The 19,347-nt window shown below is 40.9% G+C and overlaps 1 protein-coding gene across 1 annotated transcript in view; it reads left to right on the top strand.

The window, feature by feature from the left end:
• The window catches only part of babam2 (BRISC and BRCA1 A complex member 2), a 194,995-nt gene that overhangs the window by 32,039 nt on the left and 143,609 nt on the right, over positions 1-19,347 (top strand). The window lies entirely within an intron of this gene.

Genomic DNA, 19,347 nt, shown 5'->3' with positions numbered 1-19,347 from the left:
GTGGTGAGCAATAGAAGGCAGATGACTCTGCTGCTCTGGTTTATGGTCCAAATGTTTGGACCATTCTGTTGTTTTGACGCACTTTTATCTGGAACTCAAGTGCCGTTATTGATATGTGAGGATGAGTAAGCAGCCATATTGACCCCACGACCTCCAATGTTCTGTTGAAAAGGCGTTGGTGCATTGCGTAATCACTTCTTCTGTATGTGCTGGCCTGCATGTCCTCCTCCCTTCTTTAGAAAACTGTCGATTGCGACAAGTGTGGTTCAGACTGCCTAAAAATAGTTTCCTTATACATTAGCTAAATAATTAGCTTAGATTGCACACTAACATATTTAGACACGTACTTATTATAATACTCAAGACATACATACATCAAGTGTTTCTTCTTGAAAAATGTGTAAGGGGGGGCACCTTCTAGAATATAATTTCCACCTACAGAAATAAGCCCGGTAACACATTGTTAAAATTATTTTTACATATTGGACCAGGTACATTGCCTTCGGAAAGTATTCAGACCACATAGTGTTACGTTACAGCCTTATTCTAAAATTTATTAAATCATTTTTCCCCCTCATCGGTCTACACACAATAAATACCCCATGATGACAAAGCAAAAACTGAAGTTTTTTTTGTCATTTTTGCTAATTTAGTAAAAATAAAAAACTGAAATATACATTAACATAAGTATTCAGACCCTTTACTCAGTACTTTGTTGAAGCACCTTTACAGCATCGAGTCTTTTTGGGTATGACGCTACAAGCTTGGCACACTTGTATTTGGGGAGTTTCTCCCATTTTTCTCTGCAGATCCTCTCAAGCTCTGTCAGGTTGGATGGGGAGCGTTGCTGCACAGCTTTTTTCAGGTCTCTCCAGAGATGTTCGATCGGGTTCAAGTCCGGGCTCTGGCTGGGCCACTCAAGGACATTCAGAGACTTGTCCTGAAGCCACTCCTGCGTTGTCTTGGCGGTGTGCTTAGGGTTGTTGTCCTGTTAGAATGTGAACATTCGCCCCAGTCTGAGGTCTTGAGCGCTCTGGAGCAGGTTTTCATCAAGGATCTCTCTGTACTTTGCTCGATCCTGACTAGTCTGCTAGTCCCTGCCGCTGAAAAGCATCCTGATTCGTGGAGTGCTGCAGAGATGGTTGTCCTTCTGGAAGGTTCTCCCATCTCCACAGAGGAACTCTAGAGCTCTGTCAGAGTGATCATCGGCTTGGTCAATTCCCTGACCAAGGCCCTTCTCCCCCGATTGCTCAGTTTGGCTGGGCGGCCAGCTCTGGGAAGAGTCTTGGTGGTTCCAAACTTCTTCCATTTAAGAATGATGGAGGCCACTGTGTTCTTGGGGGATCTTCAATGCTCTGACGTGCATTGTCAGCTGGGGGAGCTTATATAGACAGGTGTCCAATAAATTGAATTTACCACAGTTGTAGAAACATCTCAATGGAAACAGGATGCACCTGAGCTCAATTTCGAGTCTCATAGAAAAATATCTGAATAGTTCTAAAAAAAAAGATACCTTATTTGCATATACATTTGCAAAATGTGATTTTTAAAACTAATTAGCAATCTATTGATGAATTTTATGTCCCATAAAACTTAGCTTGACTTGGTATACCACCACCTGGTGTAAAATGCCCCTGCCTGTAATTCTCACAGAAACCACTTCATGTCACAATGTTTCCCCAAACACTTTCCCTGGTTCCCACTATTCTTGCGCAACTAAAAATGTAATCTGTCTCATCACAATTTAAGTCACTCCCAAAAAAGGATTTTGAGGTCGGGTGACGTTTTTTCTCAAGTTAACCTACAGTTGACATGTAGCCCCACTCTCCCCTATGCCCTCACTGCAAATTACAGAGTGGTAAGGTGCTTAACCATGCACTGCTTAAAACTCAGTGTTTTAAATGGTGTAGTTTGTGCATTTTTAGGAGTTGAGAACTAAATAGAGTAGGAATGGAAAGCTGGGATCTCCTTTTTTTTTAACAAAGACTCTTCAACCTGCAGTTTTCCCCGCGATTGCAAAAATGTTATATATTTTTTTCCATGTTATATATTTTTTGGGCGTGGCAGCAATGATTTTTGCCGTGGCACAGCGACCATTGCTAAATGCCTGCAGCAGAAACACTGCAGCAATCTTTGGGAACATTCTATTGCAGGTTGCTAGTCTGGACCAGAAAAGAATTAAAACAAACAAAACAACAGTGTCCAACATAGGGATGACCTCAGCAAGCCAACCTGCCATTTTGTTGCATATATTGTCTCCCCAACAGGCTTAGCAGGTGTCTGTGAGTTAAGTTCAGGATAGTTGGAAGACAGGGCATTTCACATGGGCGTCAACTCCCCAACACAGTCTAGGAACAAACGTATGACCTCGGAATCCACCAGCACACACACAACTGATTTATGGTAAAGTAATAAGAAGATAGTAAAGGGAAGAGTTGAATGGCAACCAGGAATTATACATGGGGTTCGGCGCTCACTTGTTAATAGGTCTAATATGTTGTCCCTGTGGAAAACTCCCGGCTGGAAACGGATGCCAGACGAAGCGCTGAGAGGCTTGGCAAGAGGCGGTTGTTATTGTTGCTATTACTACAGGGTCTTAAAGTTGTCCACAGGGCTATTTTTAAAGCCACCTAACAGAGAGAAGTTAAATTCCCCAGTCTGTCAGAGTCTCGGAGACAAGGGGGGAGATATTGCTCACTGTCTCGTAAAACAGCTGCACACATAAGGGGAAGCACCTCTGTCGCGCCACTGTTTGGCAGGCCCTCTGTCTTTATTCTCTCTGTCTTTCTTGCCATGTTTTCTTAATCCTTACTTTTTCTCTACCCGGGATGTTTTTCCCCCTCCTACTTGCTCCCCCTCTTTCTCCATCTTTAGTAAGTCTCGCCCTCCTGCTCTCTTACTCCATAAAACCCTGTTTTCTCAATGCTTCAATTCATTTCCCATTTCCCACCATTGACTAGTAAGCAGACCTCTTCGGCAGTAATCGTTATGAATCAGTTTGTGAACTGGAAACTTTAGGGTGGGAGTTTGGAAAGAGACAAATGTAAACCACTGAACCAGGTGACTGAGTAACTTATTTCCTCATAGGAAGAAGAACTTGCAGCAGCTGCATAAACCACATTTTGACTAACCCCTGGAAAAAGGAGCTAATTTGCCATTTTGCACTATTATCCTATTTGTAGAGTGGAGGGAGGGAGGAGTATGTTGCAACATGGATATTCAGAGACTCATTTTCACCTGACGGCTTCTAGTCTGCTTCAAAGCTATAACGTAGTTTGGTGATGATCCTAATGAGTTCAGGTGGTGCACACCGTTCACGTTACTTGGAAGAACATAGCCTCACAGTGGTGAGTGTACACACACATAGTGTGGTTTGGCTCACTGTTCAAATGTTGCATTCATCTTTAGATCTCAGATGGAGATTTTGGACAAACAGGTTTCTTGGTGCATGCGCTCAGGACAGGAAGCTTAGAGACAGGAGAGTGCAGCAAGTGTAGGCTGCACAGTTCATCTAAGTACACACCCAAACACTTGCTACTGAATTTAACCATTAATCACTCCTCACTCTCTTGACCAAACAACCTATTTATGTAACAAACATGTCTACAACAGGACGCGGAGATTTTCCATTTAATCAACATCCCAATATGTAGCCTACCTTTTGCCCGCAAACCGTCAATAAAAACATGTACTTAAAGTAGGGCTGGGAGATTATATTGAATTTATGTTTTAACTTGATGTTCCAAACGCCTGTATCGCAAGGTTCACATTTTTTTTCTTGTTTTTATGAACGTTTGTCTCCTTCGCTCCTTCTGTGCTGTGTACACTGCACCTTCCCACTCGAACACAGACACCAAGCCCTTGCCACAAAATACACCTAAAACCTAGTGGTCAAACACAGAAATGGTTCCAATGGTTTGTTCACCATTCATGTTTCCCATTAGGAAAATTACACTTCAAACAATGTCTGTGTTTCATGTAGGCTTTCCCTGGTGTGACGTTTTGATAATCATCTCAGGGACAAGGGGACTTTTATCAATATATTCAGTTATATTTACTCTCAGATTCAAAAATACCAATTAGCATCAAAGTAGACATCATGCAAGACTACATATCCATACAAGCTACGGCATGTCATCTCTAGCTGACACCTTTGCTGTCGGCTACTAGCCAAAATGAAAGATAAATTAAAATATTCAACATATCTATTCCATATTTTAACCTCTTACCTCTACCTGGGACGCTTGCGTCCCAACTAGAGCTCTGGAAATGCAAATGCGCTACGCTAAATGCTAATAGTATTAGTTAAAACTCAAAAGTTCATTAAAATACACATGCAGGGTATCAAATTAAAGCTACACTCGTTGTGAATCCAGGAAACAAGTCAGATTTTTAAAATGCTTTTCGGCGACAGCATGAGAAGCTATTATCTGATAGCATGCACCAATACACTACAACAGAAAAGCACAGCAGGGGACGTAAACAAAATAATTAGCATTTCGGCGTACACAAACCGCACAATAAAATAGAAAACAGTCATTACCTTTCACCATCTTCTTTGTTGGCACTCCTAGATGTCCCATAAACACTATTGGGTCTTTATTTCGATTAAATCGGATATAAAGCCAAGATATCGTTATATGTAGACTGTGTGATAAACGAAAAAAACAGCGATTTCACAACGTAACGTCATTTTTTAAAATTCAAAAAGTAGACTATAAACTTTCATGAAATACGTTTGTAATTACTTTAGGTATTAAAACGTTATATCCGTAGGCGATGTACATATCATTAGCTGTCGTCTTGGAAAAAATTTCAGGAGAGAGCTCTTCCGGAATGATCTGGGCGGAGACCGGAGGTACGTCGTGCCCCTCTTTCGGTTCAACCAAGAATCAAAGAGGATTAAATTCTAAAGATACTCTGGGGATGCTGTGGGAGTTGAATGCTCGGTCTTATCTAATTCGGCTCACTGTTAACAATTGCGGTAGTGGCGCAAGGATATTTATTTCCATTTTCTGTGATCAGGTTTTCCTGCGCTTTCCGATGTAACGCACGTTATGTAATAGCCACAGTCGTGATTTAACCAGTTTTAAAAACGTCCGAGGGTTTCCTATACACACATTCTAACCATATGAACGTACTATATTCCTGGCATGAGTAGCAGCGCGCTGAAATGTTGCGCGATTTTTAACAAAATGTTCAAAAAAGTAGAGGGTCGACTGAAGAGGTTAACTGATATTTGTTTGCTTATTTATGCATTTGGTGTTTACAGAATACTATCCTTGTAGCAGTCAGATATTTACAATATACCATGAATACTAGTAATTTTTGCAAAGATGCTAGCTAGCTACCTATCTAGAAGATATTAGCAACATGCCCTTATTTTACAAGATCCTCTTCTCTTTCAGCTGGTGGAGGTCTATATTTCATTCCTTAAAATGTCTGCCAACTATATGAACAAGGTGAAATCCATTTCAATTCATTGTGTTAGAATGCAATGCTGTATTAAAGCAATTCAGAACTAACTTGTTGACGTGTTCTGATGCAGATTCAAAGCCAGATTAACTGGCTTTGATTGTGGGACTTCAGTGAAGCTTTTGACATTATTGATCATAGTCTGCTGCTGGAAAAAAACGTATGTTTTATGGCTTTGTACCCCCTGCTATAATGTGGATAAAGAGTTACTTCTCTAACAGAACACAGAGGGTGTTCTATAATGGAAGCCTCTGAAATATTATAATCCAGTTAGAATCAGGAATTCCCCAGGGTAGCTGTTTAGGCCCCTTGTTTTTTTCAATTTTTACTAACGACATGCCACTGATTTTGAGTAAAGCCAGAGTGTCTATGTATGCGGATGACTCAACACTATACACATCAGCTACGACAGCGACTGAAATGACTGCATCACTCAACAAAGAGCAGAGTGGGTGGCAAGAAATAAATTAGCCCTAAATATTTCTAACACAAAAGGCATTGTATTTGGAACAAAAAACTCACTAAACCCTAAACCTCAACTAAATCTTGTAATAACTCATGTGGATATTGAGCAAGTTGAGATGACTAAACTGCTTGGAGTAACCCTAGATTGTAAACTGTCATGGTCAAACATACTGATGCAGTAGTAGCTAAGATGGGGAGATGTCTGTCTATTATAAAGCTATCAACAAGGCAGGTCCTACAGGCCCTAGTTTTGTCGCACCTTGTCGACTGTTCAGTCGTGTGGTCAGGTGCCACAAAAAATGACTTAGGAAAATTGCAATTGGCTCAGAACAGGGCAGCACGGCTGGCCCTTGGATGTACACAGAGAGCTAATATTAATAATATGCATGTCAATCTCTCCTGGCTGAAAGTGGAGGAGAGATTGACTTCATCACTACTTTTATTTATGAGAGGTATTGACATGTTGAATGCACCAAGCTGTCTGTCTAAACTACTAGCACACAGCTCGGACAACCATGCATACTCGAAAAGACATGCCGCAAGAGGTCTCTTCACAGTCCCCAAGTCCAGAACAGACTATGGGAGGCACACAGTACTACATAGAGCCATGACTACATGGAACTCTATTCCACATCAAGTAACTAACGCAAGCAGTACAATTTCATTTAAAAACACAGATAAAAAACTCCTTATGGAACAGGTGGGACTGTGAAGCAGCACAAACATTGACACACACACACACACACACACACACACAATAACATACGCACTATACATACATATGAATGTAGTACTGTAGATATGTGATAGTGTTGGAGTAGGGGCCTGAGGGCACACAGTGTGTTGTGAAATCTGTGAATGTATTGTAGTGTTTTTAAAATTTATGCCAAAGCTGCTGCTTTGAAATACAAAAAACGAAATGCAGAATGTATCCATAATCATAAATGAACTCCAAAAATTACATTGTTTTAAAGAAATCCAAATAGTGAACAGTGCATCCATATGCCTTTTATACATAACATATAAACATCTTACTTGAAGTAAAGATACAATTATTTATTCTTCAATGGCACAAACCTGGGACATTATTACTAACTGAGAGCGCACAGATTCTTCTGCTTTTTCATTATAGGAATTAGACCAGCACAGATAACACAATGTAAACCGCATATTGTGATTTTTGGTGGGTGAGTTACAAATGGGAAAAACAACTGTAATATAAAATACTAGGTCAACTCCAGCAGAATGAGTAACACACTTAAGACTCCAAACAAGGATGCCATGCCTAAATACAGCTATATCAATACCCTTCTTGTCAATTTAACAGGTCCGTGTTGCTGCTGTCAATTGTGAACAGCACATTTACCACTGCAATCATTCAGAACCCCAGAATAAGCAGGAGGAAGACAACGTTACACAGGTGAAAGAAGTGACGCAGCGGTCTAAGGCTCTGCTTCTCAGTGCTAGAGGCGCATATCAACTGGCCATGATCGGGAGTCCCATAGGGCGACACACAATTGGCCCAGCGTTGTCCAGGTTAGGGGAGGCCGTGGTAGGCCGTCATTGTAAATAGGAATTTGTTCTTAACTGACTTTCCTAGTTAAATAAAGGTTCAATTAAATAAAAATAAATAAAAAATAAAAAGGTAGCAAAAACAGTACACAACAACACTTTTAAGACGGGCCTTGGTAAGCACCGAAATTCTCAGACTTCAATGGGAGTAGGGCGGCAAAATACACGGTTGACCAATGTGCAGAGTTCATCTTGTCAACCAATCAAACAATGTTGACAACAATCGAGCTGACAACTATCCGGACTGCTGGTCTCTACACACGGTAAGCAGATTTTCTCGCGGTTCAATTGTTGTTTACCGCGGCCCATGTGTAAGCACATTTTATACGTCTTACTGAGTCTAGATGTTATCAAATCGGGAGAAGAACAAGTGAAGAAAGCAGCATAGGGAACATGGGTGAAGGTAGTGTAGGTTTATAAAGCCTTTGGAAAGTAATTGAGATCCCTTGACTTTTTCCAACATTACAGCCTTATTCTAAAATGGATTAAATAAATAAAAATCCTCATCAATCTATCCACAATACCCCTTAATGACAAAGCAAAAACAGGTTTTTAGACATTTTTACTAATTTATTAAAACTGAAAACAGAAATACCTTATTTACATAAGCATTCAGACCCTTTGCTATGAGAGCTCAGTGGCATCCTGTTTCCATTTATCATCCTTGAGATGTTTCTACAACTTGATCACAGTCCACCTGTTGTAAATTCAATTGATTGGACATGATTTGGAAAGGCACACAGCTGTTTTAATACGGTCCCACAGTTGACAGTGCATGTCAGAGCAAAAACCAAGCCATAAGATCGAAGGAATTATCCGTAGATCTCCCGAGACAGGATTGTGTCAAGGCACATCTGGGGATGGCTACCAAAACATTAAGGCAGCATTGAAGTTCCCCAAGAACAGTCAGGGAAATGACCAAGAACCCGATGGTCACTCGGACAGAGCTCCAGAGTTACTCTGTGGAGATATGAGAAACTTCCAGAAGGACAACCATCTCTGCAGCACTCCACCAATCATGCCTTTATGGTAGAGTGGCCAGATGGAAGCAATTTCTCAGTAAAAGGCACATTACAGCCCGCTTGGAGTTTGCCAAAAGACACCTAAAGTCTCTCAGACCATGAGAAATAAGATTCTCTGGTCTGATGAAACCAAGATTGAACTCTTTGGCCTAAATGCCAAGTGTCACGTCTGGAGCAAACCTGGCACCATCCCTACGGTAAAGCATGGTGGTAGCAGCATCATGCTGTGGGGTGTTTTTCAGCACCAGGGACTGGGAGACTAGTCAGGATCGATGGAAAGATGAACGGGGCAAAGTACAGAGAGATCCTTGATGGAAACCTTCTCCAAAGCATACAGCCAAGACATCACAGAAATGGCTTCGGGACAAGTCGCTGAATAATGTTGAGTGGCCCAGCCAGAGCCCGGACTTGAACCCGATCAAACATCTCTGGAGAGACCTGAAAATAGCTGTGCAGGAACACTCACCGTCCAACCTGACAGAGCTTGAGAGAATCTGCAGAGAAGAATAACAGAAAGTCCCCAAATACAGGTGTGCCAAGGTTGTAGCGTCATACCCAAGAAGACTTGATGCTGTAATTGCTGCCAAAGGTGCTTGAACAAAGTAAGGGTCTGAATACTTAAGTAAATGTGATGTTTCAGATATTTTATTTTTATATATTAGCAAAAATGTTTTTGCTTTGCCATTGGGGGATTGTGTGTAGATTGATGAGGGGACAAATGTATTTAATCCATTTTAGAATAAGGATGTAACATAAGAAAATGTGGAAATAGTCAACGGGTCTGAATACTTTCGGAATGCACTGTAAGATGGAGCTTTCCAAAGTGTTCGAAGTTGAGTGACCATAGGGCATAAAATACATAGTGTGGAATAAGGGGTAACTAGAGGGATGGTTGGCCATGGAATAAACATAAAATGTGGTTCTGGTGTGCTTCTGCACCCCTTTTAGGGAGTTTCCACAAATTTAACATCTTTTTGGATTTTCAACCATGCAGAAACAAATTTATTTTTGTAAATTTAAGTTTACAATTTGACATTTCTAAAATAAAGACAAATGGCACCCAAAAAATTATTGGCACCCCGGAGCAAATACTTAGTTGCACAGCCTTTGGCCAAAATAACTGCAGACAAATGCTTCAATGTTTGAGGGGTGAAATTTCTGCTTTCAGATCTCACCATAAGTTTTGTAAGTGGTTCAGATCTGGACTCTTCGCTGGCTACTCCAGAACAGTCAAGCATTTCTTCTTAAACCATTCTTGGGTGCTTTTTAACGTGTGATTAGGGTCGTCTTGCTCGAAGACCTACAACCTTCAATGGAGACCGAGTTTTTGTACACTGGGTTGAACATTGGACTTCAAAACACCTTGATATTCTGTTGATTTCATGATGACTTACACACGTTCAAGGCCCCAATACCAAAGGCAGCAAAACAAACCCACAGCATTATCAAACCTCCCCATGTTTGCTTGTAGGGATGGTGTTCTTTTCATTGAATGCTTCATTTTCTTAACCCCACAGCATTATCTCTCTGAAATGAGGCTGTGACATAGTTTCACCAAAGTAAGGTATCCCTTTCCATAGAATGCTCCGCAGACGTACAGGATTGAAATGAACGCTACCAGCTCATCAACAGAACGATCCCAGGCAGTGTCTACTTGCTCATTGTGCACCTCAGCCACAGTACAGTCAGAGATGTCATGATTATTTTCTTCCCCGCCATCTGAGTTGTTTTTGTACCTTCTAGCAGCGCTAACGCAGCATGTGCATCCATTCGTCTTGGTCTTCTTGCCGTTTTGGAAATTATGCATGCTCTCACTGTGTACAAGTAGGCCAGAGTATATTGATAAGATTATTATTTATTTTACTTTTATTTAACTAGGCAAGTCAGTTAAGAACAAATTCTTATTTTCAATGACGGCCTAGGAACAGTGGGTAAACTGCCTGTTCAGGGGCAGAACGACAGCTCGGGGATTTGAACTTGCAACCTTTCGGTTACTAGTCCAACGCTCTAACCACTAGGCTATCCTGCCACCCCTAATTATGATTATCAACTGGGCACAGCACCTTGGTGGTTCCAAACTTCTTGCATGGGGGCCACTGTGTTCTTGGGGACCTTCAATGCTGCAGGAATGTTTTGGTACCCTTCCCCAGATCTGTGCCTCGACACAATCCTGTTTCGGAGCTCTACGGACAATTCCTTCGACCTCATGGCTTGGTTTTTGCTTTGACATGCATTGTCAACTGTGAGACTTTATATAGACAGGTGTGTGCTTCCAAATCATGTCAAGTTGTAGAAAAATCTCAGGGATGAGCAATGGAGGCAGGATGCATCTGAGCTCAATTTCAGGTCTCATAGCAAAGGGTCTGAATAATTGTTTTATGAAAACTTGTTTTCACTTCATTGTGGGGTATTGTGTGTAGATTGAGTTTTTTATTTATTTAATCCATTTTAGAATAAGGCTATAACGTAACAAAATGTGTAAAAAGTCAAGGGGTCTGAATACTTTCCGAATACACTGTACCACATGAAGGAAAGACTAATGGGTTTATTGAAGGAAAAAGAGAGTCACTGTTTCATCCCTTTACGAGACTGACACATTTGTTTCGGCATAACCTAACGACTCAATCTTTGTTTTTAATTGGTGGTTATGTGCCTGCTGAACAAAGAGCGGTTATTTGCAGTGAGGAGCATGCTGAGATAGTGGTTGGAATAGGCTGGAATACGTGATGTAATTACGACCATGGGAAACACTCTGAGACGGATAAAGCAATGAGGCAAATGTGATTGATGAGTAGGCCCTAAATGAAGCTGTGCTGGTCTTGAGTCTAGACCAGTGGGTCTTTCCTTTGTGGGCGGGTGGATTGAGACTACGGTCTTGTCACCTTGCTGCCTTTTATTTTATTGAGTGGGTAGGCTTGATTTTTTTTTTACATAGTGATTTTGGAAGACTTCAGACCAAATGTGATTTGCTTAGGTTGCATTGAAAGTAGAAATGCTGAATAGTGTTAACAGCACTTCACTTTCAATGTGGTTTCCATCCAGTCTAAATAGCTCAACAGTGTTATAAACAGCCCAAATGGATGCCTTGTGGCCCAACTTGGCTTCCTAATTGAGGTTAGTAGCTCGCTACTACCCTTTCAAAATACCATAATTAGCCCCCATCCAAGTCTATAAAGTTCCCTCGTTGAACTTGGCAGCCCCCCTGTTCTCATTGTTTCCCCTTCATTTCCCACCAGTCCACTGTGGTCTACTCATCCAATAGAAGAGGTCTATGGGCCACACTCCTGCTAGCTGGTCCCACGCCTCTTAATTGTTGTAGAGGGGCTTGGCTTGAGAGGGGAGGGACTGATGTAGTACAATGGAGAGTGCTGTGGCCGTATGCACACACCCAAGCCCGATGACAGGAATAATTTGCGGAATGACCGCTAGGGAGCTGCTGGGAAGACGGAGGGAAGCGAGGAAACTGACAGGAAGGGAGAGGAAGGGAGGGAGAGGACTCATTTGGTCACGTGGCAGACTATGTAGTAGTGTACTAGACTGCATGCTGGTTCAAATTTAGATAACAATTTTTTTGTCTGTGATTTTGTAGGTTCAGTAGAGATTTTAATTTGAAATGATAGCCAGCATTGTTTTTATCAAAGTTTAAATGGTAAACCACATTTAAATGGTAAACCACTGAAACAAACAATATTTTGTGGCACATGTTTGTAAGTTCTATGCTCTTGTCATCTTTCTGTAAAATGAGTGGCTTGGAACCAGTCCTGGCAGGCCGCTTGAGTTTTTTTTTAATGCTTGGTGTCGGTAGACATTACATTTGGTTAAGTGGATTACAAAAATGTACTTGTGCCACGTCTGCACTTATCCATACTCCCTAATCTCCCTCTTCCCTCCACTCGTATGCCCCTCTGTCCCTCTTTGTGTCTGTAATTAGTCATTAGTCAGGTTGAGACCTGCCGAGACCTTTACTAAAACAACCCCTTGGGACGGGAGTTCCCCAGTGCTTTTCGACCTGTGTGTGTGTACGTGTGTGCGTGTGTGTGTGTGGTCAGGATTTATTCTGGATCAAAAGGGGCCTTAGGTGGTAGGCGTGGTGGTTGGCACGGCTCTCATCTTGGCGGTGTAGACATTTTAGAATATTTTTTTTTGCCAATTTCCTGCAATTCTACAAATTTCTCCATATAGTTGAGAAACATTTTTGCAGTTTTAACGCAAATTTCCTGCAATTCTACACTTTGCCATGGAGCTGAGATACTATTTTTTTGCATTTTTAAATCTAATTTCCTGCAATTCGATGCATTTTGCCATGGCTAATGCTGTGTTGTTTTGCTCAAACATAATTACAAAATCATTACTGCTAATTGCATTGTTTTTGGAGTTGGGATGAATTGGAATGCCGACTGTGAGCCAGGCCTAATCGTCCAACATCAGTGCCCGACCTCACTAATGCTCTTGTGGCTGAATGGAAGCAAGTCCCAGTAGCAATGTTCCTAGTGGAAAGCCTTATAGTGGAAAGCCTTCCCAGAAGAGTGGAGGCTGTTATAGCAGCAAAGAGGGGACTAACTCCATATTAGTGCCAATGATTTTGGAATGATATATTCAGGTGTCCACATACCTTTGGTCATGTAGTGTGCTTTATATCTGGCTTTAGTTGTTTTAAGTTTGTAAATATTTGTTTTTATTTATGTTTTTACACTGTTTGGACTTGGGTGGCCTGAACAAAATGCTTAGGTGGCCTGCCCAAGTATTTTAATGGCAGAAAAATCCCTGGTCCATGCTTTTGTGCGCGCATGTGTGCGGGCAGCAGTGAAAGTTTGTGGGCAGCAGTGTGTGTGTCTGTGACTGTGAGTGTCCCCTCTCTCTTGCCAGCATGTCCCTGTCTGTCCTTTCAGATACCACAGCTGATTGGTACAGAGACAGCAGGCTTCTCTCAGCCTAGCTCGAATCACAGGCCCCGAAGCCTGTAGAAGAAATGACAGCATAAGTCATTTGAGCCAGGCATGATATGAGAAAAGCTGATAGTGGCGCTAGCGATATCCTACTCACTCCACCCTGGCTGACTCTGCATTGAGAGTTACCCACATACAGGATACACACATTCCTAGCAAGTTGTATGTGGGGACTTTTCTTTTTGGTAAACCCCACAATTTGTCGAAGGACAAATCCATGGCTTTCCAGCATCGTTAGAGTCGTAAAATCTGTCAGAGGTAGACATATAATAACCCCCCCCCAAAAAAAAAACCTGTTGAAACTGAGTTTTTCTTCTTTAAGGCTGGTATAAACACTAGTTGTTTTGTCAGCTGACAACAACCGTATGTTTTTTTAGTTTAGGGAGAGATAGCAGAGTGCCTGCTACTCTTCTTTCTGAGTGCTTGCTTGTTTGCATTACCACTTGCAAACTGCTATGTACTGACAAGTTCTCCTTTACTTTAAAAACAGTACTGGAATTTTGACATGTTCCTTTTTATTTATAACAAATACATTTTAATGACAGCTCGATACATCTTATGAGACGTTGCTATGGGTTTGAAGGTTACCTACTGTATGCCGACTAAACAAGTGAAAAGCAACTAGGAATCTAGCTTCTATTACACCCACTTGTGAGCATTGTGTGTGTGTGTGCATGCGTGCGCTTACGTATATAAATTAACCCGGACATTCTTCCTTTCTAATTGTATGTTGGGATGATTTGATAAATCTCAGATGTTGCGTGCCTTAATTTGCTGTCAAACAAGGGCATGATTTCTTATAGCTGTTATAGACCTTCATTGGCATTACTAAATGTTTTGGTGAACCGAAGTTAAATTAGGATTACGCTAGTTAGGATTAATACTTCTCTGAGATGTTTGGTCTTGTACGATAAGTCATTGTTCTTAATTTGGCTGAATCCCACTGGTTCTACTTTGCATTTTCTCAATCTGAACATTCGCAATGTTGTGAACATTCGCAATGTTGTGAACATTCAACCTCCCAACAGTCTTGAATGCTAGGCAAAGGGTGCTCTTCCCTCAGTAGTCTAGCTAGGTCCATCTCGTTCCCAGTAAACTTGGTAACAATGGTCCCCAGATGGCCCATAAAAAGAGTCGCAGTGACCGTGGCATAGTGTACCAACCGTTGTTTCCTTCCTTCCTGCTTTGCGGAATAACGAGTCCCAGGCATTTATTGGAGAGTTTATTATTGGCTCACTGACAAAAGTTTATAGAAATGGTTTCATCACGGCCTGCTATTGTTGCGAGCAGGGACGGTTGATGGGAAGGAGTTTTGGCTATTGTTTAACACCCGCTGCTGAATAAGAGGAAGCTGGAGTTCAAAGCATGGAGACCGAGTCAGGACAGGATACCCGTGTTGGTCTAGTGGGAGGTATGGATAAAGCGTCTCAGAGTACGGGTGCTGATCTATGGCTGGGCAATATTGCCAAAATATCAATATTTTTCCCCAATTTTTGATGGTGTTTTGCATTGTTTTATAATAAAATGTATAAATGTTGTTTATTGAGTAGTGCATGACCTTAGGGTGGCAACACATACATTCTAAGTGATTTCAATGGGTCTTTCTCCATTCTGATTGCTTTATACAGGTTCAATCAAACTTCAACCAAAAGTTGATCTCATTTGAGCTCATTTCCACACTCCGTGTAGGGCTCCACGATACGGACAAAAATCTAGGCCTTACTTTTAACCAAATTTTACAATTGTGTTTTGACTTGTGATTTTAGATCAAAACACTTGGGTGAGAATTGTTGGAATCATGGAAATAGAATGATTATTCTAATTTGATAGATATAACGTAATAGTGGGTACTTTGAATACATAGTTATTTGACATGACAATGAATGAAACGGCCAGAGAGGTGTTCATAGAATTAGCACACTAATAGGACCTCTCTGGAGGAGTTATTGTGACGGTAGGAACCAGTGTTGGTCTGTGTTTCCCTGGGGAGTGGGACCCTATAATCTTTGGGTACATTAAATGTTTTTCTCTTAATGTAGCTAACATATTCATCTTTCACCTATTTATCTCTGATTTAGAAGGTACTGTTACACAACCAACATTCTGATTTAGGCCTACACCAGCACTGGTTTCCCGGCTGTATTAGCTAGCCAGCTAACAAGCGATTAGTATTAGCTCCTAACACAATTTATTTTAGCCACAACTTGCTAAGAAAAGTCAAACTCGCTGTTTGCAGACATTAAGATACACAATCTAATAGTGTCATTATAGAACGCTTGTGGATTTATATTTAGAAGCTAAGTGGAAAGCAGCATTGTTTTCATCAACATATTGTTTTATCTGCTGCATTGACCATGCAGACTGAAGAGTGTACAGTCAAATCAACTGTTATTTGTCACATGCTTCGTAAACAACAGTTGTAGACTAACAATGAAATGCTTACTTACGGGTCCTTCCCAATACTGCAGAGAGAAAAATATAAAAATAATAACACAAGGAATAAATTAGAGATCCGCGATCCGAGCCGAGCCCGAAGGGCCCCGACACTATACATAGGGTTATGTCTGCGCAGTACAGTCAGATCTAAGATCATAACATGTTATTAGAAGTGCTTCAACCTTGTCAAATATAAAACAGGAGAGATTGTTTAACTGAAAATAATAGTTTTCCTTGAGTTTTGTCATGTGTCTTCATTGAGCAGAGCAGCCCAAGCGGAGCTGTTGCTTTTGATACTCAATGACTCAGAGCCACCGTGAGCTGAGCGCATGCAGAGCGAGCTGCACGCAGGGATTTAGTGACAGACCGAGCAGAACAGCTCATGGATTTACTAATGGAGGAAGTTATTTTCGATTTTGGGTTTCGGGCAGGGCCGGCCAGCCGGCCTTAAATTTGACAGAAGCAAATGGGCCTGGGTAGGGTAGGGCCTGAACATAGCGGGCATGTGTAGGGCTTAAAATGCATGCCCTTGTGGGGCATTAAAATAAATACACAATGAGAAAAGATAACTTTGCTATATACACGGGATACTAGTAATGAGTTGATGTGCAGGGGTACGAGGTAATCGAGTTAGATACTGTATGTACATATAGATCAGGGTAAAGTAACTAGGCAACAGGATAGATAATAAACAGCAGCAGCAATGTATGTGATGTGTCAAAAGAGTTAGTGCAAAGATTATAAATGCAGATAGTCCGGGAAGCTATTTGATTAAATATTTAGTTAATCCTGAATGAGTCGTAAATAATGATGAGTGAGACCGTTACAGAGGCATGAATATCATACCCCGCCAAAAATGCTAACCTGCCCTGTTATTGTAATGGTGAGAGGTTAGCATGTTTTTAGGGGTATGATATTTTTCAGTTTTTAACTTTCTCACTCTTCATTCAGGATTATCCTTGGTAGCATGCACATGAATGTAGAAGTGTTCAGAAACATATTATATTCTTATTTATAATAAAAGTGACTTCAATATGACACTACATTATTTACCATTAATTTCTATTGGGTACAAAATAATCTGAAACACAACCAAAACAAGCAGCAAATGCATCCAACAAAAGTATACAGTCACAAGCTTGATGTAGTCATTGGAATATGTGACCAAATACTTCACTTTTTGCTACTTTGCTACTATACACACTCAAGTGGATTTGTCCCAATACTTTTGGTCCTCTAAAATAATAGGACTACGTACAAAAAGTGCTGTAATTTCTAAACGGTTTACATGATATGGATGAACATAGTGCTAGCATCCAAAGTGCTAGAGTACAGAGCCAAAACAACAAAAATACTGCCCAGTCCTACAGTATGCTGATATAGGATCAGTTTACCCTTTTACATCATAATGGATCAGATTATTATGGACAGGGAAGACCTGGTCCAAGATCAGCACTATTACTTTGAGAGGTTCTGCCCCTGAACCTGTTCCTAGGCCGTCATTGAAAATAAGATTTTTTTCTTAACTGACTTGCCTAGTTAAATAAAGGTCAAATTTAAAAAATAATTATAATAACATGTGAAATTTGCATGCCCCGCACATACCTGGGGATCTCTCTTTTTCAGCCATCTATTTATTGTGTTTGAGGGGTGCAAAATCCACTTGGCACTTAAATCTCGCAGGACTGATGGCTTTCATTGGACTCCTGCAACTCTTTCATATGGTGCCTTCAGAAAGTATTTAGACCACTTGACTTTTTCCACATTTTGCTACGTTACAGCCTTATTCTAAAATTGATTAAAATTGTTTAGTTTTTTTCCACTCATCAATCTACACACAATACCCCATAATGTCAAAGCAAAAACTTTACACAGTATGCCTACACATTGATAGGCTATATACATGTTTTTTAAAGAAAATGCACTGAAACTAAAATAGCTTTGGTTTTGGTGATCCTCTCAGCTCCGGCTCATTTTCAAGTCCTCTCGTGGTTATGGTCCCTGGAACGGGTAGCATCTGCATTTTTTTATGTCTTTTTCTAGTTATTTTATTAACGAAAGCATAAAGATGTTGATTGAAGAGATACTATACTGCTGTTTTGAGTTAGAAATGTTACACTTTTTTGTAACACTTAGAGTACTTAATTAAGCATAGAGTACATTGCAAGTAGGGAGATGTTCACACCTACAGCAGCCGGGCTATAAGAGTCTATTGTCCTGCTAATCGGGCTACAACTGTTTGAAAACCTCTTTTCAAAGTGCCACCAGCTGTCCATCACTACTGTAAATAAAAACACAGCATCTTGTTTATATCTTGTTTACATTCTTTATTGTAACCACAATATCATATATAATTTGTACCTACCTTTCCTTTTATTTCTTTTAGACTTTGGGATTTACAAATGTGTGCTTCCCCCCCTTCCTCCTCCTCCCCCTTCCCCATGGGCTAGGTCCGTCTTCTGTGCACCGCTCTGTGGCCCATCCCGTGCCCCCTGCCCTCGTGCCTTGAACCTTGCACGCCCACCGCTATTTCAGTGGATACAGCTGGAGAACTGCAAGGCAATCCCATTGTGCGCCACTCGGGAGCCATAACCAATATGACCAATATATATTGTCCTGCTAATAACAGGGTTAATAATATATCTGTGAGAATATCCAAGGGGCTTTTATATGAATCTAAATTAATAATAATAATAATAATAATCACTTTGTTTTAAAAAAAAAAACATTTTGGAGATGATTTCATTTTCAAATAAATGTAAAATGAGCGAGAAAAGGGCTGTTCTTGAACATGGGTTGAGACATTGTTACTAATTTGTAAATAAAGCCAGTTTGTTATTTAGAATTATTTATTTATGTTTTTAGAGGGAGAGAAACTAAAAACCAACAGTCATCTCATGGGTCTCCCAGTCGAGCCCGGCATGGGTATTGAACCAGCATCTGTAGCAACACAGCTTGCACTGCGATGTAGTGTCTTAGACCGCTGCACCACTCAGGTGCTGTACAACGTGACCGGTCGGGAGTAGGGCTACAGTACTACAGTAAAAGCAGAATAATCCTATCATTTCCACACCCCAATTGTAGTCTAAGTTTCTCGTAGAATAAAAACCTTAATGTAACATCCAGTTTTTTATAACACAGAAGTCGTGCACAATTTTCAGTTTCTACTTAGGTTTATGTCGCCCATTCATTGTCAATTAGAGACACAGTAGCGCCAAAAGCATAATCAGTGCTCTAACTCCCCCTTGCTCTGGTCTGGAGCAATGAAGTGGTGACGCAGGGTACCGTACTAAACCACAAATGACCTTTAAGTCCCACAGCATAATCGCAGAACATTTAGTGGAGCCACCACTGTAGTGCCATGTTGGGCCCAAGCCGCATGGTTGTCTTTTAGTAACACTACAGGGCTGAGGATTCCATTGCCAAGTGTC

The sequence above is a fragment of the Oncorhynchus nerka genome, linkage group LG12 (assembly GCF_034236695.1).
Source record: "Oncorhynchus nerka isolate Pitt River linkage group LG12, Oner_Uvic_2.0, whole genome shotgun sequence".
NCBI classification, from domain to species: Eukaryota; Metazoa; Chordata; class Actinopteri; order Salmoniformes; family Salmonidae; genus Oncorhynchus; species Oncorhynchus nerka.
Note: the sequence above shows the minus strand (reverse complement) of the source record. Positions and strands in the feature narration are given on the sequence as shown.